Below are 12,606 nucleotides of genomic sequence, written 5' to 3' on the forward strand. Positions count from 1 at the left end.
TCCACAATGACATGTATCATAGATACTGAAGATCTAAAACTAATTGAGTCTGGTACCAAGAAAAAGAATAGACTAAATGCTATTTGGGGAATTGTACACTGTTTTTGAATACCATCCAACTTCTCTCTGAAACAGAAACATATCTTTATATAAACAATACTCTCCGAGTGATGCTGTAAGGCTTCCAATTTTAGAATACCATAATCTCCAGTGAATCAAAACTGTCACTCGCACAAAGGGAAATATATATATGTATGTGTATGTATATATATATATATAATAACTATATAATTATATAAACTACATAAACTACATCACTTTAATAATATAGGATTCTAAAAACATATGTAGATGATTAATGAGAAAAAGGATTATTAGAGGTTGGTCTTTAGTGAGAGTGAGGGATGATAGCCAGATAGTTCATATATTTCATTGGAATCCATGTCATGAGTATTTCAGGAAGGCTCTGGCAATTGGATGACACCACCTCCCCCAGGAAGAATTTATGGAAGCAGGTAAAAAAGAGTCTCAGGAAGAGAAAGTGTGGATGGGTTGTTATCTGCTTTGTTGAAGGGATTACTCACATTAACGAGATCACAAATGCATAAAAGTATTTGGGAATTAAAAAATTTTAAGTAAAAGAGGCATTGATGGGTATTGTGAAGTCATTATGGGCAGTAATGTCATGGGAGGGTACCGTAATGGGTAGAATGTTCACCTTGGAATCAGGAAAACCTGGCATCAAGTTCCGTTAACCTCTTAGTGTCTGAGAACTCTTTAAAATTAAATATTACAAACAAGTTCACAATTCATATTGCTAGAGAGAATATCTGTACTGGGAGTTCTCCACACAAATGAAATTACAGGGCTGGATCAAGAAACTTATAATAAGTCATTGTAATTGTTTTGTGATATCCATGATTATCTTATTGTGGTGGTAAGAATTAACTAATGTAATTGACTATACTACATTAAATATACAGGTTGTTGTTGTTTAGACTTTTTCAGTCATGTACAATGCTTTGTGACCCCATTTGGGATTTTCTTGGCAAAGATACTGGAGTGATTTGTCATTTCTTTTTTCAGCTCATTTTACATATAAGGAAACTGAGGCCAACAGGGTTAAGTGACTTGCCCAGGGTCACACAGTTAGTAGGTGTCTGAGGCCAGATTTGATTTCAGAATGATGAGTTTTACTGATTCTAGACCTGGCACTCAATATACTGTGCCACCTAGATACCCCTAAATATACAGGTAGGTTATATTATTATGGTTTTTGTTATTGTAGTTATACTTGGCAACTGTTCTTGGTTTTGTTATTTATTATGAAAACTTTTCCTTTTTTTTCAAATCCATTTCCTCAGCATTAAAAGCAAAACTGGACAACTCTCACAAATCAGGCAAATGAATTTTCATGCTGTTTTATAAGTTTTCAGAACTGATAGGGCCTGTGGTAGCTCTCTGGAGTCTACCTGAAAAACAGTAAGGAACCACCTTTACAAACAACCAAACCAGCCATGGGGGTTCTACAGTGAAAAGAACCCTGGATCTAGATTCAGAAAACCTGGGTTCAAATTCAGACTCTAATATTTTTTAAACTGTGGAAATTTTAACAAGTTACAACTTCTTTGAGACTTAGTTTCTTCATCTGCAAAATAATGAAAATGTGGCACTTAACTCATGAGGTTAGGGATAAGAATAGGGACTGGATCTATTATTTCATTTATATAGGAACCTTCCATGTGTGGGGACCAATTTTTAATTGGGGAGTGCTAGGTAAGCGGCTTGTCGCAATATTGGGGCAAGGAAGGAGACCGGCAGCCTCCCTCAAAACAGAACAAGATTTATTTTAATAAGAATGAACTTAAAAAAAAAAACACACAAACAGGATCAGTAGGATCAAGGGAAAAGAAATAAAATGGGGAAAGGGAAATTATAATACCTGAAAAAATACCACCACCCAGGAATCAGCTGAAAATACGCAGCAGAACGCCTGTCGCTTTCCAGCTTCCACCTCGAATGCCCAATTGTCCTCCCCCAAACCTAGAAACACCCCACACAGCCCCAGCCAATGGGATGGCTGCTCTTACAGTCACATGACTGCCCTCACTAGGCTTCCAATCATTATAATTTTGCCAGGCCCATGTAGGCATCTGCGAGGAGGTGCCAGAGTCCTGGCAAGGGCTACAACCAGTGGGTGGAGCACCATGCGGTTTGTGGAGCCCCAGGCCAGTGTGCACTGAGGCATAAAAACCTCAAATAACAATTAATTCTTTACACATGTGAAGAAACTACTTCTACCAATGCAGGCTGTCAACAAGGATGTATTAATGACCAGTGCTGGGCACTATATAAAGCTACAGTTTATAGTCTTAGAGTTGCTTAAATCACTGAAGGATTAAGCCCTCAGGGTCACACAGCTTGTATGAATGAGTCAGAGGCCCCAATTTAAGCTCATTCAATTTAATCCAATAAATATTTATTATCAAGTGTCTACTATGTGTGATGCCCTGTGCTAAGAGTTGGAGATACAAAAGGAGGGAACAGGTGGTTCTTGCCTCAAGGAACTTACAGTCTAATGAAGGAGATGACATGCAAACAAATATATACAAAAGAGGCTAAATAGGAAATAATGAACAGAGGGAAGGTGCTGGAATTAAGAGGGGTTGAGGAAGGCTTTAGTTGGCACTCAAAAAAGACCAGAAAGGTCTATGGTTAGAATGGAGGAGAGAGAATAATCTAGGAATGGAGGGCATTCAGAAAGAATACCCCCAGTAGAGAGATGGAGTATCTTATTCTTGGAACAGCCAGGAGGCCAGTATAGCTGGATTAAAGGGTATTCTGGAGTAAAGTGTAAGAAGTTAGGAGGGGGCTAGGTTATGAAGGGCTTTGAATGCCAAGCAGCATTTTGTATTTGCTCCTGGAGGTAATAGGAAGCCACTGGAATTTATTGATTGGAGATTGACTAGGGGATGACATGATCAGATTTGAGTTTTAGGAAACTCATTTTAGAGACTGAATGGAAAATGGAATGAAGTTGGGTGAGACTTGAGACAGACAGACTCACCAGCAGACTCTTGCAGAAATCAAGGCATGAGGTGATGAGGGCTTGCCCTAGACTGATGTCATGAGGTTACTGTGTGGAAACTGCACTGTAAAATGTAAAGCTCTTACGTAAATGTGAATTACATTTAACAGGCAAATGTTTAATTTTCCTCCCCAGTTAGCATTGTTTACTCATTATTTGTCTTATGCACTTTCATCTCCTGACCATGGTGTCTGAAGCAGGGGTCTTACTTTCACATTTGTGTAGGATCAACTTTCTGCTTGGGGACACGTGTTGTGTGTGTGAGTGGCTAACTGTTTATTTCCCCTTCTGCACCCGCTTTCACTAAGTGAGAATCCTCCTCATATGCAGAACTATTCGTTGGTTATTTATAGCAAACAAATTAGTTATTAATACAAAAAAACCCTGAGGATCCTAGTGAGAGATGGAATGGGTTGCTTCAGTGAAGAAAAAGAACCATTTTCCACAAAGAAAAAGGGAAAAAATCATTGCAAAGTTTATGTTATTTAGAATCCATGCATGAACATAATCCCCTGAAATTCCTTTAACAGAAGGTGGGAATTAAGGGAGGGGATGAGGAGAAGCAACAATAAATAAGCTGCATATTGCAAAGTAAGTGAGCATCAAGCCTCCAGAGCTTCATGCTTATGATTGCAACAAGTCAGGAAAACTGTCAAGCCACAAGCAATGAGGTAAACATTAATTGGGCCCACTGCCTCACATGTGACAGTATGCTTTGGGAGGCCTGCTATCATCATTAAAATTAAAACAGTTCTCTCAACAAGTGATACAGCTGGCAAACAGATCTAGGGCATTGGCCATATTGTTGAGAAATAGGTGCCAGTCCATTTCTGCAGGGAGTTGGAGGTGTTTTATTTTTCCTATTTGGGAAGGGTTGGAGTTTTTGTTGGTTTCACAATGATATTGTTGTGCTTATCAGCAGTGGATTTCTAGAGAGCAGAGGAGGAGGGGGAGACCTATGGAATGTTTAGCCTAAATCTTCTCCATGAGAGGTAGTATAAATCTGTGAACAGAGAGCGTGATGGGAAACCAGAGGACAAGCAATTCTGAAGATGGCTCTAGGGAGTGAGGGAGAGGCAATAGGTATGCTGTTGAACCCCAAAGGCTTTAGGCAAGGTAAGTGAATGACCTTCCAGCAAGGTTACTAAAGAAGGAGTACCAGAAGAATGTAGAGATGTGATTATTGAATCCGTGATCTTTGAAACATTATGAAGGACAAAAGAGTTCACAAGACTGGAGATGTCACAACAACCATTTTCAAAAAGGGGAAAAGGGTGAGTTTTTCCAATTCTAGAACAGTGAACTTGACTTCAATTGCCCAGCAAAATTCGAGGCAGCATTATTAAGCCAAGCACATACCTGGAATTCATGCCACTGGAGGAGACTGAGGTTGAGGGACTGTTTAAGTTTGAGAGTTCTGAGCTTAAGGCTGTCTATGGAGTATCCACAGTAAGAAGTCACCACCATGTTGAGCCCCTGGAAGCAGGAGGCTATCAGATTGCCTAAGGATGGGTGAAGTAGCTCAAATGAGATTAAAAAAGGGCAGGTCAAACTATCAGCATCAGAATTAGATCAGTGACCCAGGAAGATAGGGAGATCCAGAGAGAGAGAGAGAGAGAGAGAGAGAGAGAGAGAGAGAGAGAGAGCGCCTGAGATAGCACTATTTCAAAGTTTTGTGATTACTTGTAAAGGAAATTGTGATAAATAAGAGCTAGCATGGATTCATCGAAAAGCCAGTTGCATTTCCAACAGCTTTATCAGACTTATATAAAGTTTATATAAAGACTTAAAATAAAGTTTGCCTGGACTTTAGGAAAACATCTGACAATCTTTAATGATCCTTATGAACAAAATGGAGAACTGTGCACTAGATGTTAGTAATTAGATGGATTTTAAAATGGTTGATTGGACAGACCCAAAAAGTGATCATTAAATTTAATATGATTATGTGTATAAATTAATATAATTAAAAATTTCTCACTGTAAAACTGAAAGATGGTCTCCAGAAATGTCATAGTGTTTATTCTTGATCCTTTTATATTCAACAGATAACATACTTGGCAAATTAGCAGATGATATGAAGTTTAGAGGGGTATCTAATTATTGCATCACAAAATTAAAGACCCCCCCCTCCCACTCTCCCCTGAAATCTTACTGGCCTGTAAGACAAATGTAATCTAGTAATCTGAACTTAACATGTCACTCCCGTGTCATTTTTTTATGTAAGTACTCTTTGCAATGTACAGTTAAAAACCTACCCAAAACTTCTCATGCTGCATGATTCCTAAATGCTTCATAAATAATCTACATGGGGTCTTTCTGTATGCATTTTAATATTTCTTGTTTGCTTATGGAGCACTTAACTCAGTGTCCATCTGTTATTCTTTGTTGTCAACAGATACCTGCCCATCTCCATCACATAATTTCTGGCATAGAAGTCATTGCTAGTGATATCCAGACTAAAGGATCAGCTAGGTGGTAAAGTGGATAGAATTCTGAACCTGAAGTGATAAAGACTCAACTTCCTGAGTTCAAATCTTGCTTCAGACACTAGCTGTGGGGCCTTGGGAAAATCCCTTAACCCTGTTTGCCTCAGTTTCCTCATCTGTAAAATGAAGAGCTAGAGAAGGAAGTGGTAAACCATTCCAGTATCTTTGTCAAGAAAACCCCTAATGGGGCAGCTAGGTGGCGCAGTGGATAGAGCATCGGCCCTGGAGTCAGGAGTACCTGAGTTCATATCCGGCCTCAGACTCTTAACAATTACTAGCTGTGTGACCCTGGGCAAGTCACTTAACGCCAATTGCCTCACTAAAAAAAAAAAAAAGAAAAAAAAAGAAAACCCCTAATAGGGTCAGAAAGAGTCAGACAGGACTGAAACAATTGAACAACAAAGACAGCTTAAAAACTGTCTCTCCATTGTCCTTTGGATCATTAACAATTTTGATTCTTTGGAGATAATGATTTTCCACTCTGTATAGATATATAGTATCACTGGAAGGCTATCAGCATTTTTAAAAATGCTCTGATTATTTTGAGGATAAAATATTTAGTGATTCTTCACTATCGACCAAGTAAAACTGAACTTCCCTAGTCTGGAATTCAAGACCATCCACAATCTAGTTGATACCCTACTTTTCCAGCCTTCATCATTCTTTGGCATGACTTTAAAACTCTATCTATACTCTCCCCAAAAACACTACACTCAAGGGGGCAGCTAGGTGGCGCAGTGGATAAAGCACTGGCCCTGGATTCAGTAGTACCTGAGTTCAAATTCGGCCTCAGACAACTTGACACTTACTAGCTGTGTGACCCTAGGCAAGTCACTTAACCCCCATTGCCCCGCAAAAAAAAAAAAAAACAAAAAAACCACAAAACAAAAAACCCTACATTCTTGGCAAAGAATTGGATATTGAAGAGATATGCATCAATTGGATAGTAGCTGAACAAGCTGTGGTATATAATTGTAATAAAATATTACTGTGCTATAAAAAATGATGAGCAAGCAGATCTGAGACAAACCTGAAAAGATTTATATGAACTGATACAAAGTGAAGCAAGCAGAAACAGGAGACATTTTACACAGTAATAACAACACTGTACAAAGACCCATCTGTTAATGACTTAGCTATTCTCTACAATACAATGATCTAAGACAATTCTGAAAGACTCATGATGAAAAATGCTATCTACCTTCAGAGAAAGAACCAATGGAGGGTGAATGCAGATCATAGCATACTATTATTTACATTCTGTATTTTTCCTTGGGATCTATGTCTTCTTCCACAATATGACTAATATGGCAATATATTTTGTATGATTGAATATGAATAACCTGTATCAAATTGCTTACTATCTCAGGGAAGGGAGAGGAATGGAGGGAAAGAAAAAAATTTGGAACTCAGAAAAAATTTTAAATGAAAGTTAAAAAATGTCTTTACATGTAACTGGATAAAATAAAATATTATTAAAGGTATAAAAAAGAAAACTACTATCAAATTATGCCTTTACTCATACTATTCTATATGTCTGGAATGTCCTCCCTTACTTTTTTTACCTGGTACACTTGTATTTTTATAATCCAATGGAAAATACCATATCCTCCAAGAAGCTTTTTCTGCACCAGTCTCTTTTCAATAATGATCTTTATTCTATGGTGTCACATAGCACTTTTCTTTCTACCTGTCTAGTATAATTATAATTTAAATCTGGAAGGGTCCTTAGAGATCATCTCTTCCCCCATTTTAAAGTTGAGTAAACCATGATCCAGAGAGATTGTGACTCTCCCAAGTCACAGAGATCGTAAGTGGCAGAATCAGGATTTGAACCCAAGTCCTTGGTATACAAATCTAGTACTTTTGTTTATGGCATGATGCTTCTTCTCATGTATAATTGTATGTCACATTTATCTTTGCTTATATCTTATCACTTTATTAGTCTGAAAACTACATACAGATTATGAAGTCAAATGTTAGCTCCTAGAGAGTGGAGACTTTTTTCTTTTCTTTTCTTTGTACACTGTGCCTGACATAGAGTATGCACTTAAATGACTGTTAAATTGAGTTAAATGGCCCTCTTTTATCCAAACTTTGTACCCTCCACAATATTTTATGCACAGTTCTCATTTAACAAATGTTTGATAAACTGAACTTTAATGAAAATATGAAACCTAGAAGAGAAAAAATGTTAAGGATTCAATCATCTTCTTCTGATAAACAAGAAAATTAAGACTGAGAGAAGTGAAATGCCTGGCTAAATAGCCTATCTCCCAGAAGATATATGGTCATCATTGTTTTTAAAACTTCTGTTTTCTAAGTGTCTTATAATTACTCTACTTTGTTGTAAGTCTATATTCAATATTAAATAGAATATAAAACATTGGCACAATTCCATAATAAGCAAATGAAAATGAGACATTTTAATTGTCAATGCATTATCGAAAGCAAAAGGAAAAGAGGTACAAAAAATTTATTCTTTTGGGTAGTTAGGATTTCCACTTAGTAAAACATGTGCTATTTGATTTAAGAGCTGGAAAATACTTCACAGGTAAAAAGTTATTCAACAAAATGCCTGGAACCAAAAATTTGAAGTATGAATTACAGCTTTTCTTTGCATTATATTATTTAATCATTGTACTGATCACCCCCCAGCCAGTCATTCAAGAACAGCTAAAACATTTTGGGGCTGCTAAAAAAAGTTAATGAACTTTTAGACAGAAGTGCTAGAAAGATAATAGAAATCTAGCAGTTAGGGCCGTAACTGGAAAGTTTTCCAATGGAAACTTTGGATTCTATGATTGAGTTTCTTTTTCATGGATCCCATGAGGGAAATACTCCTGTCTGTAGAATAATGTGGAGTCCAAAGTACATTGGGAAGAAACTTGAGCTTATCCTGAGTTTATTATTTAGCCACCCATTGGGTTGGCAAAGATAAAGATATTTTCAGAAAATGACTAAGAGGGACCGCAAAATACTGTCTCTTTGGCATACTAAATAATATCTTTGAAAACATTCCTATTGGCTTCACTGTGGGTCATTAGCCATAGGATCTCATTAAGAAAGGTTATAGGAAGTGATTTTTTTTTGTTTACTTTGGTTAATTGTTTAGTGTATCTGTGTGTGTTTATCTTTTACTATATTTGTAGAGATGTGATCCTGAGACTGTTTTGGGGGTGTGGGGGAGGGAATTAGGGTAGATTAGGTTAAGGTTGTGATTGTGCTAATCCAATCCTGTTTGTAAATATGGTGAATACATGAGGTCTTTAGGACCCATTCCTGGAGGAGAGGGCAGGGAGAGTGAGAGAAGTCTATGCTAGGACAATGAGGTGCTAAAGCAATTGGATCACTGAAGGAGAATAAAAATGTATATCTGTCTCTTGACTCTTAAATGTCTCTATCCCCTTAGCTCATAGAAGAATATTGAATTGGGTGCCAGCTCACCTGGGAGCACAAGGTTAGAGCTAGAGAGCAGGTTTCTCTGAGACAAACAGTCATGATGTAAGAGAGTGGAAAATGAGGCTCACAGGAGCCTGATGTGGGCCCCTAGTGTTTGCCCAGGCTAGAAGTGTCATAAACCACATAGCATAGGTACCAGAAGAGATGAGAGCATCAGGAAGAAATAACAAACAAATAAAAATTGACTAAAGGAGTGAGCAGCTTCCAAAGGCTAGAGCATGGAGGCTTCCAAAAACAATTGTTTCTTAATTTATTAGAATCTAGCCAGCCTGGTATCTTACATTCCATCACTTAATGATCCTTAGAATTATGGATGAGCATGAAAGGGTAGTATCATTTGTAGCCCTACATCCATTCCTCAACCAATCACTATCATTTTACAGATGAAAGAACTGAGGCAAAGAGAAGTTAAATGACTTATACTCAAGTAAGTAGATGTTGAGCCAGGACTCAAATCAAGGCCTTTCCCATTTGTGTTTACTATTTCAAGGGGCAGTGGTTTAAGAATTTTAATTGAGGGGTATTAGGCCAGAGGGTTTGGAAAATATGTTATTCTCCTAATACAAATGGTTAATTCTTTTAGGTAGCTATGAGGTAGCCAGCAGTGAAGGGCAGTTAGGTGGCAGAGTGCCAGGCCTGGAGTCAGGAAGACTAATTTTCCTGAGTTCAAATCTGTCCTCAGACACTTATTTGTTGTTGTTGTTTTGTTTTTGTTTTTGTTTTCTTTTTTGTGAGGCAATTGGGGTTAAGTGACTTGCCCAGGGTCACACAGCCAGTAAGTGTCTGAGGTCAGATTTGAACTCAGGTCCTCCTGAATCCAGGGCCAGTGTTTTATCCACTGCACCACCTAGCTGCCCTCTCCTCACACACTTATTAACTGTGGGACCCAGGGCAAGTCACTTAACCCTGTTTGCCTCAGTTTCCTCATCTGTAAAATGAGGAGCTGGAGAAGGAAATGGCAAACCACTCTAGTATCTTTGCCAAGAAAACCCCAAATGAGTTGAACACAACTGAAAACAGCTAATCAACAAGAGCCAACAGTGAAGTGGATAGAGTGCTGGGCGTAGAGTTAGAAAGACCTGAATTCAAACAGGGCCTCAGACACTTACTAGCTGTGTGATGCTGGGCAAGTCACTCAACCTCTGTTTGCCCCGGTTTCTTCAATTGTAAAATAGGAATAATAACAGCATTTATCTCTCAGGGTTGTTGTGAAGGATCAAAGAAGATAATATTTGTAATTGTGCTTAGCACAGAGCCTGGCACATAGTAGGTGCTATGAAAAATACTTATTCCCATCCCTTCCCTCCCATATGACCAATCCCTCTTTAGAAAGGAGAAAACCACGACTTTATAGAAGTACCCATACTGAAAGCCTGGGGTAGCTTATAGAATAAACATTCAGCATGATAGAAGCCCAGTTCATTGGTTTTGTTTATGACATAATTGGGCCATACTCAACAGTAGTTAGGAAACATTCCTATTTTTGTTGGGTTAAGGAATCACTGTCCAAGGGAAAGGAATGTCACTAGGATTTATAGGGTTTTATTTCTATTCTACTGCTTAAATTTATGCAGATTATTTGTCTTCCTTAGAAACAATCTTCCGTTCTATAAAACAAGAAAACCTCTTAGTTATAAAAGATTTTTGAAGAGAATATACTGAAAAGCACCCAAAGCAATCTCTTTCAGGAAGCATTTCCATCCTATCAGCCGGATTAGCCTTAGAAGTAGGCCAAGAAGAAGATCACCTCAGTGGTGTTATTTTAAGGGCTCTGAAAGTTCTCGCAGGGAAAGGCCTCCCTCACTGGCCTGCCCCTTTACCTGAAATTCAATCATTAGAGATTCAGTCCCAAATTAAACCCTTTTGTTAAAAAAGCAAGAGGTATAAATCATTAACATAAAAATACCATTAGATTCAATCTTCTGAATTTCAACTATTACCACCAAGGATCCTTTTAAAGTGCAAATGCTCCTTGGATAGGTAAGATAATACTACTGTTAGCTATTAACATCTCTGTGGGGTTTATTTTGTTCTTAATCTCATAATGTAATTCTACTAATCTCATAAATTAAACTGTAATTTACATTATATTTACTTACATATAGATTGTATTCTTCTGTTACTAAATTATAAAATCTTCAAGGGGCAAGGACTATATTTTCTTTGACATTGTACCAGGCCAAGTACAATGAGGACATAAATGGAGACACCTGCAGTGAGCACAAAGCATTGCCTCAGGAGTAGATGAAATGACCCAGTAGACAGAATGAGGCAGAGTGGACATATGCAATCCAGGGTCTCTATCACCCAGAGCAGGGAGGAGATTAGAGGGAGAATATAGGAACAAGGGAATGTTATGATCAAAATTCTCATTGATGCAGTCCTTTAAGGCTACTCTCACAACATCTCTTTGTAGTAGATAGGCTAAGTAGCTTCACTCCTATTTTACAAATAAAAGAACTGAGGCTAGAGAAGTTAAATGACTTGTCTAGGGTCACTCAAGTAAATAGATGTCAGAGACAGAGTTTGAATCAAGGTCTTCTTTCTCTCTCTCTCTCTCTCTTTTTTTTTTGGTGAGGCAATTGGGGTTAAGTGACTTGCCCATGGTCACACAGCTAGTAAGTAAGCGTCAAGTGTCTGAGGCTGGATTTGAACTCAGGTACTCCTGAATTCAGGACCAGTGTTCTATCCACCACGCCACCTAGCTGCCCCAGAATCAAGGCCTTTTCATTCCTGGATTAGTGGTCTTTACTCTATGTCATAGGGGAGTGATTTAGGAATTTTAATAGAGAGGTATTATGTTGGGGCAGCTAAGTGTTTCAGTGGATCGAGTGCCAGTCAGCAAGACTCCTTTTTCTGAGTTCAAATCTGGCCTCAGACACTTATTATCTATAGGACCTGGGAAAGTCGCTTAGCCCTGTTTGCCTCCGTTTCCTCCTCTGTAAAATGAGAAACTGGGGAAAGAAATTGCAAAGTACCCCAGTATCTTTGCCAATAAAACCCTAAATGTTGTCACAAAGAGTCAGACATGACTGATAGAAGCCCTGACTGATAAAACTAAACAGAAACGAAACTGTGTCAGAGGGTTTGAAAGAGGGAGAAAGCAGGATGATCTCGCAGGAGTCTCTTTCAGGTAAGCATGAGATGATAAAGATAAGAATGGGAACTAGGGAAGTAGGGGTAGAAATTCAGAAAAGGGACAAATGAGCAGCTAACAACCAACCAGGAAAGGCAGTCAGAAAACACTGTGGAGCAACAAGGTCCCACTGCTTCTCCAAATACATGCTCCATGCTCCAGAGTTCTTGAAGCTCACTTCTGAATTTTTTTCAGAACTTCTGGACAGTTCACCGTCAGGTCACTAGATCCACTTTAAGAAACATTAGTGAGGCTCTTTATGGGCTTCTCTGAAGTACAGTAAACAGATGGGAATGTGTGTCTTCTGTGAAACTAGCTCAGGAGGAATGTGTCATACAAAAACCTCCAGAGACAGTAGAAGTCAAATATTGTAGACTTTTAACACTTGTCCAATTATTTCGGTCAACCTGAACCAGGTCAACATGAACTAT

Source organism: Dromiciops gliroides, chromosome 3 (genome assembly GCF_019393635.1).
Source record: "Dromiciops gliroides isolate mDroGli1 chromosome 3, mDroGli1.pri, whole genome shotgun sequence".
Taxonomy (NCBI): domain Eukaryota; kingdom Metazoa; phylum Chordata; class Mammalia; order Microbiotheria; family Microbiotheriidae; genus Dromiciops; species Dromiciops gliroides.